The sequence below is a fragment of the Parasteatoda tepidariorum genome, chromosome 6 (genome assembly GCF_982258835.1).
Source record: "Parasteatoda tepidariorum strain Cologne lab strain chromosome 6, Ptep-v5.0, whole genome shotgun sequence".
Lineage (NCBI taxonomy): Eukaryota > Metazoa > Arthropoda > Arachnida > Araneae > Theridiidae > Parasteatoda > Parasteatoda tepidariorum.
Window position 1 is genome coordinate 74105085 of NC_141760.1, and position 19505 is coordinate 74124589.

The 19505-nt window shown below is 27.7% G+C and overlaps 1 protein-coding gene across 2 annotated transcripts in view; it reads right to left on the reverse strand.

Moving 5' to 3' along the window:
- Window positions 1-8997, reverse strand: part of LOC107438379 (calpain-9) — an 80700-nt gene extending 71703 nt beyond the window's left edge. For both annotated transcript variants that reach the window (XM_087166036.1, XM_087166037.1), the window contains exon 1: window positions 8608-8997. The gene's annotated coding sequence lies outside the window, so the exon portion shown is untranslated. The remainder of the gene's footprint in view (window positions 1-8607) is intronic.
- Between the last annotated feature and the right edge of the window lie 10508 nt (window positions 8998-19505).

Sequence of the window (19505 nt, forward strand, 5' to 3'; positions counted from 1 at the left end):
ACGGAAACATAGTTTAAGTTAACATCTCATCTACGAAACATAGTTTTGGTTCATTTTTTAACAAAGAAACATAGTTTAAGTTAACATCTTATCACGAAACATACACTGAGAAAAAAAAGACTCTATGCCTTTCTGGCTCTATGAGAACACCAAAAGGTTCAGTAATTTTTACCGACGCACTTTGGTAATGATTTAGGTAAAACTAAGAATAAAATATGATTTCATAATAGGTGATAAAATTTGGAAAATGTGGTAAAATTCGGTATCATGATACCTTACAGCATGGCACTTCATCCAGATAAATTTATTTTTTCAGTTTTAATTTTTTTTACTATATATATGGTAATAAGAACTACAATTTTGAAAACCAGAATTTTTAATTGCCATATGAACAAAAAAAGAGCCAAATTAATGGTTAAATACAGCATATGTTAGGGTTTCTTTAATTAGAATTATGATTTTTTTTACCAGAAATGTCATTTCCATGCAGTACGGTAATTTCACCAATTTCTTTTTCTCCACGTAGTTTATCAACGAATTACGAGTTTATCAACTAATCTTATCAATGAAGTAAAAAGGTTGCAGTAATTTTGCACCATATTATGTTTCAACATTGCATCAATTTTCTTCCAATAAATAATATGTATATAAATGGTATGGTGTATAAATGGTTTTATTTTAAGTAGGCCATTTATATATTGAGAGCAACTCTTATAAGAACGAGTTTAACTAGACAAATGGTACCAATTATTTAGTTTGTTTTACTGATAATTAGTTTTATTTTTGACAATTTATCTTTAAGAAAGTTTTTTAAGTTGATGGTTCAAGGATATTTCAGATGTGATCATAATTTATTTTTTGTTGAGTCATAATTCAAAAATAATGAATGCTTTTAATAAGAATAAACTACCAAAAAGAATCTTTTTGAACAACGCCAAAACAAATAGAACAAAACTATTTTTCCAACGCTAATAGGGAAAAAAGTTTACACGAATTTTAAAAGTTCATAACAGGATTTTCTTTTATTTGCCGTGTGAACTCCAACCCTTTCTTTAATTATTTGAGCATAATGTATTGCTTATGATATGGTTATGTTAATGTTATGAATGTATCATAAGCATATTTCTATTTGTTTTTTAAAGGTCATAAACTAAAGAATTCATGTTCTTCTGCTTATTCTTGAAACTTTAATTAACTTACTAGATAACGACACATACACAAAAAAATATCGTGGGGTTGAATTGGGTTATATTGATGGTGGCAACGTACAATAATTATTTTATCTAGCGTAAAATGTAGGGCACAAGCACATACGGTTTTCTCATTCAGAAACAAAATTTATATCATGAAAAAAAAATTTTATTTATAGTTCGTTAATAGACGGAACCTATACAGAAAGGTATGTTGAGAAGGCTAATATTTTCACTTCAACAACCTAGATTTTTAAGGCTGATATAATAGAAAAAATAGAATAGGAAGTCAATCAAATACGACAATTTCACTCAGCTAGATTTGAATCAATGCTAATTTATTAAGATAAGAAAACAGTACTCTTCATTATTTTACAAAAGTCCAATTAGTGTAGACATTTTTCTGAAACGAAAGACTAGTGAATGGATAAAATAAAATTCAAAGTGAATAAGTAGCTTATAGTTACAGCAACAAAAACCAGCGAGAAAAGATAATTTTATTTAAAATCAAAATTATAATAGCCGTATGAAATAATGTAATTATAGACAGTGTCTCCAATCGATGCGATGCAATAAAAAGTCGATCAAATATGACAGTTCTACTGAAATTAACTTTAAAAAGTAATTTTAGTCATCAAGAACAATTTCTAAAAACAAGAAAAATATTCTTCAATATTTTATAGAAGCCTAATTAGTGTCAGTGACATTAAAAAAATGTGAGATATTAAATAAAATAAAGCCTCGAAATGGATATGCAGTTTAGTGGCTAAAAATATGACGAATTTTCTCCTGCAAAAGCAAAATTATAATCTTTGGGAGAAATAATTTATTTATACTTCTTTTATAAACTGATTATAAATAAGTATAGTATATTGATGAAAACATTATCGATATTTTCATATCACTTATCTTAGAACCTTATGAAACTGGAAGTAGATCAAATAAAACAGTTACCATGAAATTGTTTTTAATGATGGTGTGTGTAAAAAAATACTAGCCGTCAATATTAATTTCATAAGACAAAGAAATAATGTTTTTCATTAATTTAAAAAACTCTAAGTATTAACTGAGACATTTTTCTTAAAAAGAGATGAGCTATAAAAGTGACTTGACAATTTATCGGCAAGACATTATATGACAAATTTTCTCTTTCAAAATCAAACTTCTAATCATCGGAAGATATTATTTATTTATACTTCTTTTACATGCTGCCTCTATATAGTATTGAACATTGAATGAATTTTCGAATTTTCACTTCACTTATCAGAAACTATAGAACTAGAGCGCGATCAAATGAAATAATTATTCTAAAGTTGTTTTTTATACTGGTATATTTAATAAAGAATGCTATCATCAATACTAATTTCATAAGATGAGAAAGTTATGCAGTTCATCATATTATAAATATCTAATTAGTGTTGAAAACATTTTTCTAAAAATAAAAAAAACGGGCAAATGAATAAAATAAGTCTTTAAAGTGAAAAGACAGTTTATTGATGGTGATGGTAAAACATAAATAATTACATCTCACAACGTAAAATAGCGTGCAAAAAGATGAGAAGAAATTTCTCTCTCAAAAGCAAAACTATAATCATCGAAAGAAACTGTTTATTTATATTTCTTTTATATAATGAATCTATATAATATTAAATATTGAAAAAAATATCAATATTTTCACATCACTTATCTCAAGAATCTATAGAACTGGAAGTCGATAAATAAAACAATTTCCCTGGTGTTGATTTTAATGCTGGTATGTTTAAAAAAAATTGCTAGTCATCAATACTAATTTCACAAGACAAAACAATAATACTCTCTTCAGCCTTTTTGAAAGTCCAGTAATTAGTGTCGGAGAAATACAAAAAAAAAAAATTCAACTGTCATATTCTTTATGTCTATAATTTTATCTTTGATATATTCATATCGACAGCTCGGTAAAATGATGAAGATTGTTAAATAAATAAATAAATAATGGATGAAGAATTAAATCGTTGTGAACACGCATATGATATTTATTCATATATTAAAAAAGGGTTTTAAGAGTTATTCATTTGATATAAAACGCATTAGTTTGATATTCACTTCTACCCTATAATTACTTCGGAACTACAAAAATGCATTTGTTCGAATTTGTTTATAATTAAATCATGTGTATTTATCTTTATATGTAAATGGAATGTAGACTACAATTTAAACAATAAAATAGTGATATTTTTTTAATGAATTCTTCATCTTGTTTTCAGGAAACAATTATTAATATTAACGTTTTAAGTAGTGATAAATATTTTGAACTTAATTAGTGCTAAAGATTATTATAAATTAACTATTTAATGTTACTTTGTAAATAAATGTGACTTTATGGTTTATGAATTACGCATCTTATGTTACATTTTTATACAGAAAGAAATTAATTTCCTGTAATAGTCTTAGTTTGGATTATTTCAATTCCTATGAAAATTAATAAAGTTAATTTAAAGTTCAGATTTCAAAACACTTTGAATGAAGGTATCTTTATTTGAAATTTTAATGAATACAATTTTTAAAAAAATGTGAAAATATTTTATCGTCCTGTTTGTCAAAGAAAAGTTCCATAAACTTTAAAAAAAGTTAGGTGCAAAACCAAGTATATACTTTAAAGGATAAATACAAATAATACAAAATTATTAGTTTATTTATGATTATATCTCTATTAAACTCAAGCGCAAAAATGGCCATGCTTTTTTTTTAATCAATAACCTATATTCATGACCAAAAAACAGTGTGTAACTAATTTCGGTCTTTTATTAAATTACTTTTAAAACAGTCTTTTGAGTCGCTGCACACTTTAGAGCAGTACTTCTCAGCGTGTGCATCGGGTGGGAAAGCTAGTGTGTTACGGGAAATTGCCAAAGTATGCTGAAATTATTTTTGACAAAAAATTGAAATTATGTTGTTTTAGCTTTAAAACAGAAATAGCAAATTATTATATTTTCATTAATAATTGGAAGAAAAAATAATGCTGAGAAGCATTAAAGTTAAATTTAAGCTGCTTTTGGGTTACCGTTGAAACTCCTTAAAAAAATTAAAGAAAAATCAATAAGTACTATAGACAACAGAAGACGAACAGCTTATTGATTGAAGGAGCGATAAAATTTACCTTTCAGCATTCTTCGGTAAAAACTTTGTTAAGCTTTGACTTTTTGTTAAAACTTTGGAAACCTCAACTAGCTTGAAATCTATTAAAAGTCCTTTTGCTTTTCTATGGTTAAACGAATTTGAATTTTCAGCCTTGGTGAATATCAAAACCTAAAAGCAAGAATGCCTTATAAGTTGTCAATGACATGCAACATTGTCCATGCATTTCAAAATCTCGGCTCAGCTGTTAAATAAATTTTGCATATTTTTTTTTAAATACAAGTTTGTTCAGAAATATTACGTTTATGCGTTCAGAAATTTTACGTTTATGTGTTTAGAAATTTTGCAAATCATTTTAAATACTTGACTAGAATGTAAAATAGCGTGCTGTAAACCAAAAAATGTCATGAAAACACTATTTAGATTTTATAAGTTTATATTAGTTTTGCAAGTTTGTAAATTTTCATCATGAATTTCTAAGTTAAGAATATTACTGAGAATTCAAATTACATTTTCATGCATCTAAAAATTTTCTGTAAGTTGTTATTAAGAATGAAAAATACTATTAAAATAACGTTTTTTTTTATTTACTTTCTTTGCAGTTCAACATAACTAATTTTCGTTGTTTTCGGAAAGGATTTCAGTTTATGAAATAGGAAATACTTCTATATACAATAGATATGCATGTAAAAATTTGAGAAAGAATTCATATCTTGCTCTGTAGTTCTGTCCAGCACAATAATGGACACAAATGAAATCTCTTATCTTTCTTCAAAAAGCTATTCTGGGCACGAATTTTACATTTAAGCTAGTTTTTGGTTAAATCCCCAGTCATGTTCCGGTCATATAATAGAATTAATCTGTGAGAAAATAAGAGCCCGAAGATACATTTTAGAAAGATTAATGATTATCGAATGGAAAACTCGTAGTTAAATTATGTCACGTATGATGTGATGGGAGAGTTTCGCATCGAGTGAAATTTTTTTGCAGAGTTGGTAAATAAGGAAATAAACTCGCAGCGGCTCTTTTAACCTCTCCTAATTAGCTTTCTCGATTCGGTTAAAGAGCTTGAAAAATCTCATCAATTCTTTGATGAGCTTTTCGAAATTTTTGTTTCATTTAGTTGTTGCCGGCCATTTATCATAATAATGAGGTTTGATGAGAGACATGCTGATATGTTGATTGTTGTCGAACATAAGATGAAAAAGTGTGTCTTACGGCATTTGTGGAGAAACAAAATGGCATAAAGTCAATGCAGTTGTCTTTTTTTGTATAATTTAAACTATTACAATAAAACAATTAGCAAATTATCATTTACTAAGAGAGGAAGGAAAATATAATTTTAACAAATCGGGAAATTAAAAACAGCTGGAGAAACGCAAATTAAAAAAGTTAGCAGTAGCTATGATCCTATATAGCCCCAGAATTCCTAAACTCGGATCTGTAGAACACTGGGATTTCCTTAAATCTTCTAAAAGTTCTATAAAAAATTTACATTTCTCAACTCAGTAAATATAACATGCTATAAACTTCTAGAATATTGTTTTTTGAAAAATCGTCAAACCACCTTCATGTTTTTAAGTTTTCCACGACATATAGAAAACCTGCAAATTATGTTTATATTCACTTTATATTTTTGAGACATTGTCTTGGTAGAATGTTAGCATAGCATCAATGGATAATATGATATAGTTTATCATGAATAATACCAATAATTATAACCATTACTACAGCAATTAATCATCATAAAATAACATTAAAAAAACTCTAAATTAAAGAATGTTAAAAATTTAATTCTAGCTTTCTTCAGCATTCTTTTCAAATATACGCCCAAATTTTGTCAAATAGTCTTCGTTCTCAGTTTAAAATAGGTATAATTTTTTATACCTGTTTTAAACTTATAATTTATTATGTATTAATCAATTCAGGTATAATTTTTAAATACTTTAAAGGGTTTTGGAGTTGACCAGGTATATTCTTACATTTGTTTTATCTTTCTATTATTTTTAGCAAAGATTTATTTGTTTATTTATTTTGAGAAAGAATCGTTTTTGATACGATTTTGATTTAAACAAGCAGACGATTTTTTGTGTTAAAAAATTATGTAATAAAACAATAACTTCTCACCAGTCTGATATATTACCTTTAATTTATTATACTACCTTCAATTTATAACATTATCTTCATTTTGTTATACATTATGGAACTTATCCTGATAGGTTTATTTTTTCAAAAATACTGATTTATGAACTGAAGGGAAAAACGAGAATATGGTTGAAATGAAAACGATTTTTTGAACATTGTAATATAGAATTCTTTTTTATTTGTTTATTTTTTCAAATTTACTATTTTGACTGTTTTTTTAGTAGAATTTTTCCATCTAATAACTTTTACGAATTTCGGAAATCAAACAAGACCATGAATTCCAAATTTGTTTTTAGTTTTTTATTCTATTTTTCGTTACTTTCTGAGAATATTTGGATCATGCAGAATACAAAATTCTCAAATTTCAGCCATTCAAAGGAAGCGAAAGGATTTTAAAGGTGAGTACTTGCATAAAAGTATAGTCAATTTTACCCAGTGATTTATATCGAATAATTATTCAATATCAATAATTATTCGATCAAATCGATATCAATCAATTCAAATAATTATAGGATTATACTTTACCTAAGTCCTGACTTTTTTTAAACTGTCTTAATTTAACAATTTTGCTAGAAATGAATTCTTGCACAATTTTAAAGGTTTGATTTCAGCATTGCGTCAAAATGTAAGAACACTGTTTTGAAAATATTATTATTCTAATAAGATAAGAGTATTATCTCATTTCGTTGCAGTATTTCATAGTAAATATCCAAATCTGCACAATCATTTCCATTTTTTTGTTAAAAACTGCTAATTAATAAGTATTTAAATAAAGTACAAATACTTCATAAGGTATTTTCCCTGTAAATAGTTGTTTAAAGCCGTATAGAAAAATGCAGTAAACACATTATTTTACATGTCTATTAAAAGGAAATTAATTACTAAACATATTACATGAACACGTTAATAATATTTTGTTAAACTATCTTCTGATAAAAAAAGTCTAAAATAGGTAAGCTTAAAGAAGTACAAAACGAAGGGACGAATTTAATGATGTCGAAGGGATGAGATACTAAATTCACCACTTGAAAGCAGGGACTTTCTTGAATTCATCATTGTTGCTTATTATCCAACTTACATTGAACAAACTTAATTTATTAAACAATTGAATTTATCATTTTATATAAAAAAACTAAACAAAATTTTAAAAAATAATAAAATAATTACAAATATAATTTATTTTATAAACCAATTTTGAAAAAAAGTCGAGCTTTTTACCTATAAAAATGCCATAAAATCTATGAATATGAGCAAGGAATCGACAATTTCTTATGCAAAACATAATAGTTGCCTAGGAATGCTATAAAAAATTCCGAAATAAAGTTTTTTTTCGAAAATAAATAATTTTTAAAACCAGAATATATAAAGGGAAATAGATTTAAATTAAATCATTTCATATTCAAAATACATCGATACAAAATACATTGGTAACCTTGGATAATCTATTATTCAAGTAGTACTTGGCAATTAAAGATAATTTTTGAAAAAAGAACTTCTTAAACCGACAAATCAGAATACTTTTAGAATTAAAAAATAATACATAGGTCATAATTTAATATAACTTTTTCTAATGATTAATATTCATTTCATAATGTATAGATTTCGTAAAAATTACGAAAACCTCGTTCTGATAAATATTATTTAAAATTTTATTTCTATGTAACATAAAATAATTACAATGCTCTCCCCCAAAAAAGGCAAATTAATTAGTCATTAATTTAAAATTAAAAATTTCGCTATGATAAATATTTTGTATCACAAAAACTACTGTTTGCAAATTTAAATTTAATTAATTAAGACTAATTTAAATGCACATCCCAATTTCTTTAAAAGAATATTTCTATGATTCAAATAATTAAATTTGAAAATTGCGAATATCTTGTTCTGATAAATATTGTTTATTTCCTTTCTATGTAATATAAAAACTATAATAATAATATTGTTTTGAAGAAAAAAAAAAGACAAAGCAGCAAAAAATCTATAACATATTCAAAAAATAAAAATTTCATTATCATAAATATTTTATGCAACAATAACTACTGTTTGCAAATTTAAATTTTATTTATTTCGATTAATTTAAAGTGCACATCCTCGTTCTCTATTACAAAGTTCAAACGATTCAAGTAATTAGATTTGAAAATGTGAATTCTACGCTCACCTGACAATGGACCGCAATCCGAACTATTCCCAAAAGATAAACGCGAGAAGAGGAAGAAGAAAAAAAAAAAAGAAAAGAACTCAAAACAACACACACCGCACTCTTTCAAAATATACGTCAGATCAAGTTCGGCACATGAGTCGTTTTGTTTTCATTCTTCAATGTTCAGTTTTCCACAATGAAAATTAGTTTCGGTACCGGCCGGCGATGAGCGCGCATGCGCAACACAAGCTTGGCCCGTAAACTAGCCGCTAAGGTTCATGCCAAGTAAATCGTTACGAGTTTCAAATTAGTATTCTACCTTTTTATATTTCAATACACCTGACTGAGGCAGTGCGCACAGCCAAAGTTTGTACCGTCAATGAAGTATTTGCCGCTTTTTGCTTCTATGATTACGTTGGGAGTTGTCTCAGTTATGGGAACGAACTTTTTTTTTTACCAAGGACAGAGAAACCTGTTCTTAGACAATTTATTAATTCTGCCTGAAACGAAGGCATATCTAAAATTCTCAAGGAAGAAAAATCAAATGCGAAAGTTCTGAACTTCCCCAAATTGCAACCCCTCACAAGAATTATCTAAGCGCGCATGGTTTGATTTTGCAATAAAATTTGTTTTGTGCTTTACTTTGTCTATTGACAGAAAACTTTTTCCTTATTTTTTTTTTCCTATTAGGTCGATATATTTATTTTTATTTTGTCACAAATCTTTTCGCTTTACTTATTGAAGTGAATTATTATTGTTAGAATGTGTTCTGTTGGTGATTCCACAATATTGTCTTTATTATAACTTATAATTTAAAGCGTTATTCATCAAAAAAATTGAGACGTAACATTGAAACTTAAAAAAAAAAAAAATTATGCATATTTTGTGGCTTGTAAAAGCTTATTTTTGGTGGAATTATGAATACAGAAATTATTTCAGAAATCCATTAACTGTATAATTTTATTGTGTCATATTTTTTTTTTTTTTTAATCTTTCACTTAGTCTCCAAATATCACGTTATAAAGGCTTATTAATACATGAATATAAAATATTAATATGATATCGAGACAGCTTAAGATTTTATCCGGCATATTCGCTTAACTAATAAAGTAATATTCGTCCAAATTTAATTTAAATTAGATTGATTATATAGATTTATTAGATTTAATATATTATTATTAAGAATTTAAATTTACGTTTTAAGTACTGGTATAGGTTTGACATAAGAGTTATTAACATCTTGTTTTATCCTTTTTTTTAAAAAATTCATGCATTTTCTTTCAAATAAATAAATTGCTTTTCGCCAACAATATAAATCAAATGATTTCATTAAAATTACGATTTTAATTTTTTTTACAACTTAAATATTAAAAGGAATGAGTAAAGAAATTTGCATTTCTTTTCAAGAAATTTAGATTCAAGAGGGGAAAAAGTATCGGAAAAAAATTTCAAAATTGTTGAACAGGAATGTATAACATTTATGTACATAACTGACAGACTTATAAAAGAACAAAAAACTGATATTTAAATTAAAGTAAAATTAAGTTATTAATAATTCAGAAAATGAAAATATTCAACACTTTCTTGTATTTGTATTTACTATCAGCTGTATTTGCATAAAAAAAATACGTTTTTGCCCTTATTAGTCTGAATGAAAATATCATATTTTAGTATAAGAAAAGAAAACAATTAATTCTATGAATTTAATACGCTTTTTTCTGGTATTACTAATTAATGTTTTTTTTTTTTTTTTTGAAGATTAGTTTAATCCTTAAATGAATTGGCGCAAAAAGTATAGAAAAAAAAGTGAAGGAAATTCTTCGATTTCACAATAAAGGATAGAATTATTGATTGTAAAATTATAAAAATTTAAATTTATAAAAATTTAAATTTATAAAATTTTATATTTTTAAATTATCTTCTTCTTCATCTTCTTCTACGTTTTTAAATTATGTTTTTCTAAAAAAAAATATCCTAAACGTGTATTCTTCCTTAGTGTGTGATATTTAAACTCAATAATTTAAGTCATAAAGAAGAGAAAAAAAAAATATTTTTTTTAATCATAATTTTTTCACCCTGCTTTAAAGTGGTTCAAAGTAGTACAAGTACAAATCGAATGGTACTCTCGTTACGAAAACACCTGGCCCATATATTCATCATGCTGTTACACTGTAAAAACTGTGGTGCAATATATCACCAAATTTGGTGTTAAATAATCCAAACAATTAAACGAATTTATATAAGTCGATAGGCAATAATTTCGATTCTTATATTAACGCATACATGTAATAAGTTGCAATCAGAAATCAAATCTTCAACAAGAAATAAATGATTTATTGTTTCTATAAATACAAAATGAATAAATATGCCTCTAATAAAAAATTAAGCTATGACGAAAACCATATTCTTTATGCATTATGCTAATTTCGAAAATAATAAGAAGAAACATTCTTTTTAAATTGAGGGTGGAGCTTTAACTAGTGCTTTGAAGGGGAAAAAATAAGCCATTCGCATGGTGTACACATGAGTTAAAATATGCTATTTCGAGGATCGCACTTTCGATTTATCCGCTGTTAAAAATGCCAAAGCAATTTATTATAGTTTAACAGATGGTTCGAAATATCCATTAATCACAGCGATATTACGAGAAAGTTTGCGGGATTTGAATAATTGTAGTGGTAGTTACGCTACAATACTTTCCCACATAAATTTCATCTGTTATAGAATTCGATGAATGGATACCACTAGTTTTTTCATTGCTGTTTTCTGAGAGGCCGGTAGAGCTGTATTAAGATCACGGTTGTGAGAGTGGTCACTCCTGTGTTGCAATTAGCAGTCAAGTGTGTACATGGCCCCGTTGGCGTGTTTGAGAATGAGTAGCAACAGAGTGAGGAGGACAATGTCAAAGTTTCAATTAGCAAGTCAACTGTTCACAGTGATCCATCCATCAAACTAGACGTTTTCATATTGAGCTGAACAAGGGGAGCGTGTTTAGATCACGTCAGGGTCACCAATGGGAGACTATGCTCTCGACTAAGCAAGCCGTTATCTATCAAAAGGTACCTTCATATAGAATCGAGTTAACATGTCTTCTATACTAGTGAGTGGGGATGGAATAATTTCAGTGACAGTTACTGTACAACCAAGTTGCGACAGCGCAAGCTGCTGATATCACAACGGGAAGAATATTTGAAGAAAAAATTGTAAGATTAAATAAAGCAAAATAAGTTATTGCCTTATAAGAGAAGTGAAACTGCTACCACAAGAAATCCGAAAAACATTAAGAAGAAATAACATACTAAATATTTCCTTGGGAATACCACAATAATATTGTATCAATATAGCCGAAGCAACATATATCAATACAATAGTGTGGGGAGCACTCAAAAAATTTTTTAACAAAATAGAGATAATGAGAGCTAATGAGAATTTTAGTGTCTTAAAGACATTTTTGCTGCATAAGGGACTTTAATCCAGAAAAGGAAGAAAACAGTCCCAAATCTCAGCCATCTTGTGTCGGAAGAGACTTTCAAATATAATATATGCATTATAAAAAAATTTATCCATTTGTGGTGTTGACCACAAGTAGAATAGGAAGGATAAACATCACCCCATATCGTTTTACCAGATAAGGGTAAATGTCAAACTTCGAAAAAGCTTAAAGGGTAGGAAATCCTAAATAAAAGGGTCAACATGTTCATGAATACCATGTTTTTACAGGTCATATTCGGTATTACATCACAGCTCCACAGGGATGTAACCAATTGTTTATACACATCATTTAAAGCAAAAATATACAATGACTAATGAAGCAGAATTACTAGATGCTAGCTCTATCTAATATGCATGCATTGTATATAATTACATTCGAAGAAACATTGTCCCTAATGGTAGTGATAGAAAAAAATCGTAAATAAATAATGCCGAAAATTAACTGAATGCATACGTAGAGGAAAAGCACCTTAAACTCAATATTATTCTTACATGCGGTATCCATACCGTATCTGAGTGCTATTATGAACTCAACCAAAAACAATTAAAAATACCTGTGAAGGTTGTGAAAATAACATTGACGGTGAAAACACATTGAGCGAGCATGTGTTAGAATAAAAAATTTTAACCTTTGAGGAGTTTTTAAATTCGTCTTTGAAGCGTAAACGGAGAAAAAAATTCTGATAAAATTACCGTGATGTAGAGTATTGACATTTCTGGTAAAACAAAACCATAATTCTGGTTAATAAAACCTAAATATACGGTATTTAAACCACTCATCGGTATTTTTTTCGTTTATATGGTAACGGTGTACCACGAATTCTGGTTTTCAAAATTATAGTTCTTATTATAGAACATTTAGTAAAAAATACAAAACTGAAACATAAATTTAACCGAATAAACGGTTTTTATGCCATGCTCTGATGTATTATGATAAAATTTCCAAATTTTACCACATATTTTAAAACCATATTTTATTTTCAATTGTACTGAAATCGTTACCAAAATGCTTCAGTAAAAATTTACTGAACTTTTTGCCGTTCTCATAAAGCCAGAAACACTGTAAATTTTACCATATTCTAGTTGCTTAAGCCATACTTTTTCTCAGGTGCAGTTGATTAAGAAATTCATGAAGATACGCATAAAATTTTCATCATTTAAAAAGACTAGATTTTATCACTTTCAACGTGTTGTTTTTTTAGTTTATTAATATTTATCTTAAACACCACAATTACTTGTTTGTCTACGTGTTGTTGGTTGACTTTGGCATTTTTGACAACTGAAGTATTTACTGGTTGAAATTAAGAGAAATTATTGCTTTTACTTTGGAATCTCCTTAAAATATTAATTCTTCTATTATTGCTGCAATTACTAATCGCTCATCTTATTATAAGTTGATGTTGAATTAAAATTGAAAAAAAATATTGATCGTCTAAAAATTCTAATTTTAACTTGCCAGTTGTGATATCCGTACTGATGTCGTTAAATTTTTTTTTAACTCTGTTATTATAAGATATTGTTTATCTTTTTTTTTTTTCAAATTGATGTTGATTTAAGTATTCAGGTATGATCCGCAATTTGTTGTCGCCATGATAATGCTGAATTGATGAAACGTTTTGGGGCGTAATGACTCGATGAAATAAGGTTTTTTTTTTCGTAATGACACTTTAATGTCAGGCATTGAAGCGTTTAAGACACTGATCGTCAGCTAAGTTCAAATATTTTCCATCAAATAAAATGTCAGTTCCTGTCAGCTCAATTTTTTTAAATCTTACGTTTAGTTATGAACAAAACATGTTTGTCCTCATTTATTACTCATTTTTTATTATAACTTCTATTATTATTCCACAGTAGGATATATATATATATATATATAAATACAAGAAAACACGATCCCACATCCTTATTTTCTTATGTCTATAATTTTTCTTTTATATTTTCTTCTATATTTTACATATATATATATATATATATATATATATATATATATATATATATATATATATATATATATATATATATATATATATATATATATATATATATATATATATATATATATATATATATATATATATATATATATATATATATATATATATATATATATATATATATATATATATATATATATATATATATATATATATATATATATATATATATATATATATATATATATATATATATATATATATATATATATATATATATATATATATATATATATATATATATATATATATATATATATATATATATATATGAGATAAGACTGAACCGAGTTTCAGATCAATTTGAACCTAAGTATTGTTGTAAAGCAGAGAGGAATTTATTTGTTCAATAATAAGGTTCAGACCGGCTTTGTATTAAAGGTTTCTGTTAATTTGCACGATGTTTTGGTTCAACACAATCGAAAATTGCTTATTGCATAGTATATTTGATTTTTAAGAAAACTTATTGAAATTTCGAAAACACTTAATTACGAAATAAAATAGAATAAAAATTACTTCTTTTGATTTTCACTTCACATGATGTGGTAAATTAATTGTCAAACTTAATCCTACATTTCATGAAAGAGAAAAATGAAAAATATTTACTTCCCAGTCTATAATATCTATAATAAATATATCCTAATAACTTTTATTTTCTGTATTTAGTATGGGACTAATTAATAAGACGCGATCATGGCATGTCTTTTCTTAAATATAGCATGTCTTTTCTGAGTATAAACCTAAAAAACATGAATGATAAGTCCAAAAGGAGAATATTAAACGATCGCTCATCCCTCTGCATTGTAGTTGGAACTCTAATTAAAGGTTTAAGTTTTCTTCGACTAATGTCACTCAACACTGCTATTTATCTATTGAGGTTAATTTCTGGGAATCAAATCGTATTTTGATAAATTATAAAAATTATGTTGATCCTTCTGGTATCCCACCCTTTCCTAATGAATGAAAATCTATTCTAATTAATTTTTTGCTCCCTGGGGTTTGCTTGGGTTCATCTTCTTTGATTAAATATTTTGCTCGTGTTTATCGGTTCACTTTTCTATTATCATTCGTTGCTTAGACATTGAGGAAGTTTCTTATTTAGAGAACCAAAACTATTGTATGTCCATTTCTGTACTTGATTTGGGTTTCATTGCCGTTGATTATGACAGTTATTTGAATTATAGCCTGTCACAAAGTTACATTTTTCTTCTATAACCGTCGTCGAACAGCCGACCCGATTTTTTGGGTTTACGGCTAACAATGTTCAACTCTATAGCCTCGTAATTTAGAACCCAATTCAGAAGACAAAGAAACTCCTGGATCAAGTATTAAGAGAGATTTACCTTCATGGAGGACTTCGCAAAGTTAATTTCCTTTTATTTTATAACCGTCGTTGGACAGCCTACCCAATATTTGGTTTTACGACTACTAATGTTCAACTCCGTAGCCTTGCAATTTTGAACCCGATCCAGAAGACAAGTGAACTGCTGGGCCAAGTGTTGGAAGAAGTTTGTCTTCGTGGAGGACTTTTTGATAGGACTAACCCGCATTTGCGTTACGTGGAGAGGAAGACCACGAGAACCTCCCACGGTTAGTCTGACGGCAAGGGGACTCTAACCCACGATCCCTCTACCACTGAGGATATTTCACTTCAGCACTGTGGTCGGTGCAAGCCAGATGCGGAATACGCATCGATCAGCTATTGCCGGGATCGAATCCCTGTCACCTCATTTGAAGGCGAACGCTTTATCCCCTGAACCATTGCCACTCTCACAAAGTTAATTAAACTAATAAAATGAGTTGCAAGAATAAATTTATGACAAAACTAATTATATAATAGTACAAAATGAAATACCTTCATTTCTAATCAAGCAGGAAAAAATGGAAATATATATTTGAAATTAGCATTTACTTAGCTGAAATATTTATTCATTCCTGGGATTCGGTAAAAAATTTTACAGAGCATAAGACGGAATCGGGCATTTTAACCGGTGATTTCACATATTTGGTAAAGACACGAAGATAATTTTTCAAATATTAAACGCCGTTAAAGATAAAACAAATACTGTGTGTGGAATCGTTTCTGAGCATCACAATATAAATTTACAGATCAAAAATAAATATTTGAAACTAATAAAACAGTTCCGAATCCATTATCGACCCAATTTCACAGATAATATGCTACTATGAGAAAAAAGGGTTAATTTTGCGATAAATTCCCTTTACTATCCGTAATCTATTTTTCAGGTCTCTTATATTTACATAGTTGCTAAAGGGATTGCATTGTTTAGAGAAAACAACAAGTATTTGCATTGTAATCTTGATTGTTGGCTGATAGGCGGAAGTAGTTCGACCTCCCTCATAAGAAGAATATTATTCCAATGAAGGAAATAGGCAGGAAAAAAATAGTTTCCTGCCTATTATCGCACTTAATAGGAGTGGGATCGGTGCTAAAGATCAGTGTGCTGAATGCCATTTCTGAGATTAGATTTAAATTATGAAGAATATCAAACTTTGCCAGTTGAGTATGGGAAAATGCAAGCTACATTATTTATCCTGGGAAATAAATTTAAGATAACAGGAACATAAGTTAAATCAGAAAAAATTCAGAGAATTGTAAGATCAATCAATTCAATTTTCAATGCGATATTCGTCAATCAATTGGATTTTAGAGATGAAGAGGATCAAAGCATTATCATTTGAGTGTGATAAAAAATATTTTTCTATATTGTTTTTACAGCATGAGGAAAGTTTTAAGACACTAAGAGCAAGCATTTAATCATAAAAGTTAAATGAAAGATAAACTGATTCAGTTTGATCGTAATCTGTTTTTCAAGAAAAAGACGATAGTTATTTTGTCATTCGTTTACGATAAAAACATAATCTACATTGTATTTTGCGCTATAAGAAACCTTTGAAGACACTAAGAGCAAATATTTAATCATTAGCGTTTAAGTGAAAGATAGGATAATTTAATGCATCTATCTGTTCATCATTCACCAATTTGCTTCTTAAATATGAAGATGATCAACACTTTTTGATTCGATGATGATAAAAACATCAGCTACGTTACAATTTGCACTATGGTAAAATTTTTAAGACACTTAAATCAAACATTCGTTCATTAAAGATTTAATGAAAGATTGAATGATCCCATACATCTGTTTGCTGATCATCCATCAATTTTCTTTTTTAAATGAAGATGATTAACATTTTATCATACGAGTATGATGAAAACATCAGATATATTGTAATTTGTATGGGAAAACTATCAAAATACTTAAAGCAAATATTCATTCATTTAATATTTAATGAAAGATTGGATGATTCCAAACATCCATTCATTCATCATCTATCGATAGGTATCTGTTAAGTATATAATGTTTCTTAAATCTATAGGGTTTAAATTTAAGATTTTAATAGCAAAAATTATATCACAAAATGTTTAATAGGAGAGGGTATCATTATATCCTCGAAGAATGCAGAAGTTTGAAATCCTGTCTTTTATGTAATCTTAGACTCTAGTCTAATCTTTTTTTAACTGAAATAAGACACATGAGGGGGAAAAATTCTAATTTGAAATAGAATCTGTACAGCGTCATGTCATCAGTTAGTACGTAAATGAACCTTAGTATAATCTTCGAGCTTCTTAGTTACGATTATAATTTTTAAAAAGTAATAGTTTTTTTTAAATTATTGATACTTGTTATTCATTGCTTGTTATTTTTACAATGCACCACTCTGAACTTTTCTTTTCCTTTTCAATCAAAAAAGAAATCATTTAAGGTCTTAAAATAATATTTAAGTGAGATAAAACTAAAAATGCTTCATTTATCATTCATATTATTCATCATTTCATTCGATAATTCATTCTTTAATTTTGAATCACAAAACTGCGGCAACCAAGGTTTTATATATTTGTATTAAACCATTTTTCGTTGCTTAGAAGAAAAAATTAAATTGACTTTTACATTTCGGAATATGTAATGAAACGAAATGTTAATTTGCTTCGAATTCTTATCAAACAAATCAAGAAAGAGAAATAGCTTACGCTAATCACTTGCGAGCAATTAGACTCATATTATATCTTAATCACTTTTCCTATCGACAAAGTAACTACCTGACACAAAATACAAAGATAGCGAGTCACATTAATACAGCATTTAGTGAAAACGATTCACTGTCAAACGCTATCCGCTGAGCCTTTATCTTTCTGGCGATAATTCATATCTCTTTGAAAGACATAATGAGGCAGCGTTGTTCATGCAATAATTGTCCTCTAGGGACAACATGCACAGGTAACAAAAAAGAAATAATAAGCAATGGTTAATGACACGCAAAAAAGTTTCAAACAAAGGTCAATGTTCTTTTCTCGTGTAAGGGGAAGTGAAAGTACACAACGGCCAAGGGGCAGAGATGAGTTTGAAGCTAAAGGGTCAATAGAATCTATAATCCATTACGGTCATCGTTTTGATCGTTTTAGCCATTTGCCCTCCTTGATGGATTGAAAATGTAACTAGGAAGTCGGTGCTTCGGTGTTTATGTATTCCATAGCCTGTTGGAAACGAAACGAGTTAACCCACCTGGGATTTTGACTGCAAATACCACTTTCACCCTTTATTTTTTAACCCTAAAGCAGGATACGTTTTTATAAGACGAGATTTATCACTAAATATGTATAATATGCAGTGAAGTTGCCTAACGGTATTTTCTTCTGATACTAATAAACACTTCCTGTTCTCTAGGAACCATAGAAAACTTTTTAGAGAAATTCTGGTGAAAAGAGTCTATAAGTTTGTAAAACATACCATAAGTTTGTATTTTGTGCTAAAGCAAGGTATGGGGAAATTAAACCAAATTTGTATTTCCATCTTCTTTTTACAGTAGAAGTAAAAATATTGATAAAAAGAATATAGTATCAAATTGCATTAAAAAACAAATATACTGAAATAATTTTATTCATGAATACAACTTTTTTCATGGAATGAAACAAAAATTATTGTTTACATGATTTTAATTAAAATGAAGAAATACTATAATAAATTAGGCAAATAATATTTTAGTTAGATGAGGACATGATTAATGCTCTACCAATTGTGCGCATAAAGTTTATAAAATATATAAATGAATAAAATCGACGGACAACTGAGTATTCATACGCAAGAAATAATGCATTTTTTGAATAGGGATCCTTTTTCAAAAATTCTGGAAAGAGTAAGGTGTTTCCTAAATAACGAAATGCATGCATTCTAATTGAATGGCTGCATGCAGAGAGAGCTTCTATCTTTTCGAGAAAAACTAATAGGAAAAAATTAATTTTAAAACTATTCATTTAGTATTTTCTAAAAAAATGTTCATGGTTATGTCAAATGCCTAAAACGTAAAAAAAAAATTTTAATTTTTTCACTTCGATAGTAAAAACAGATAATA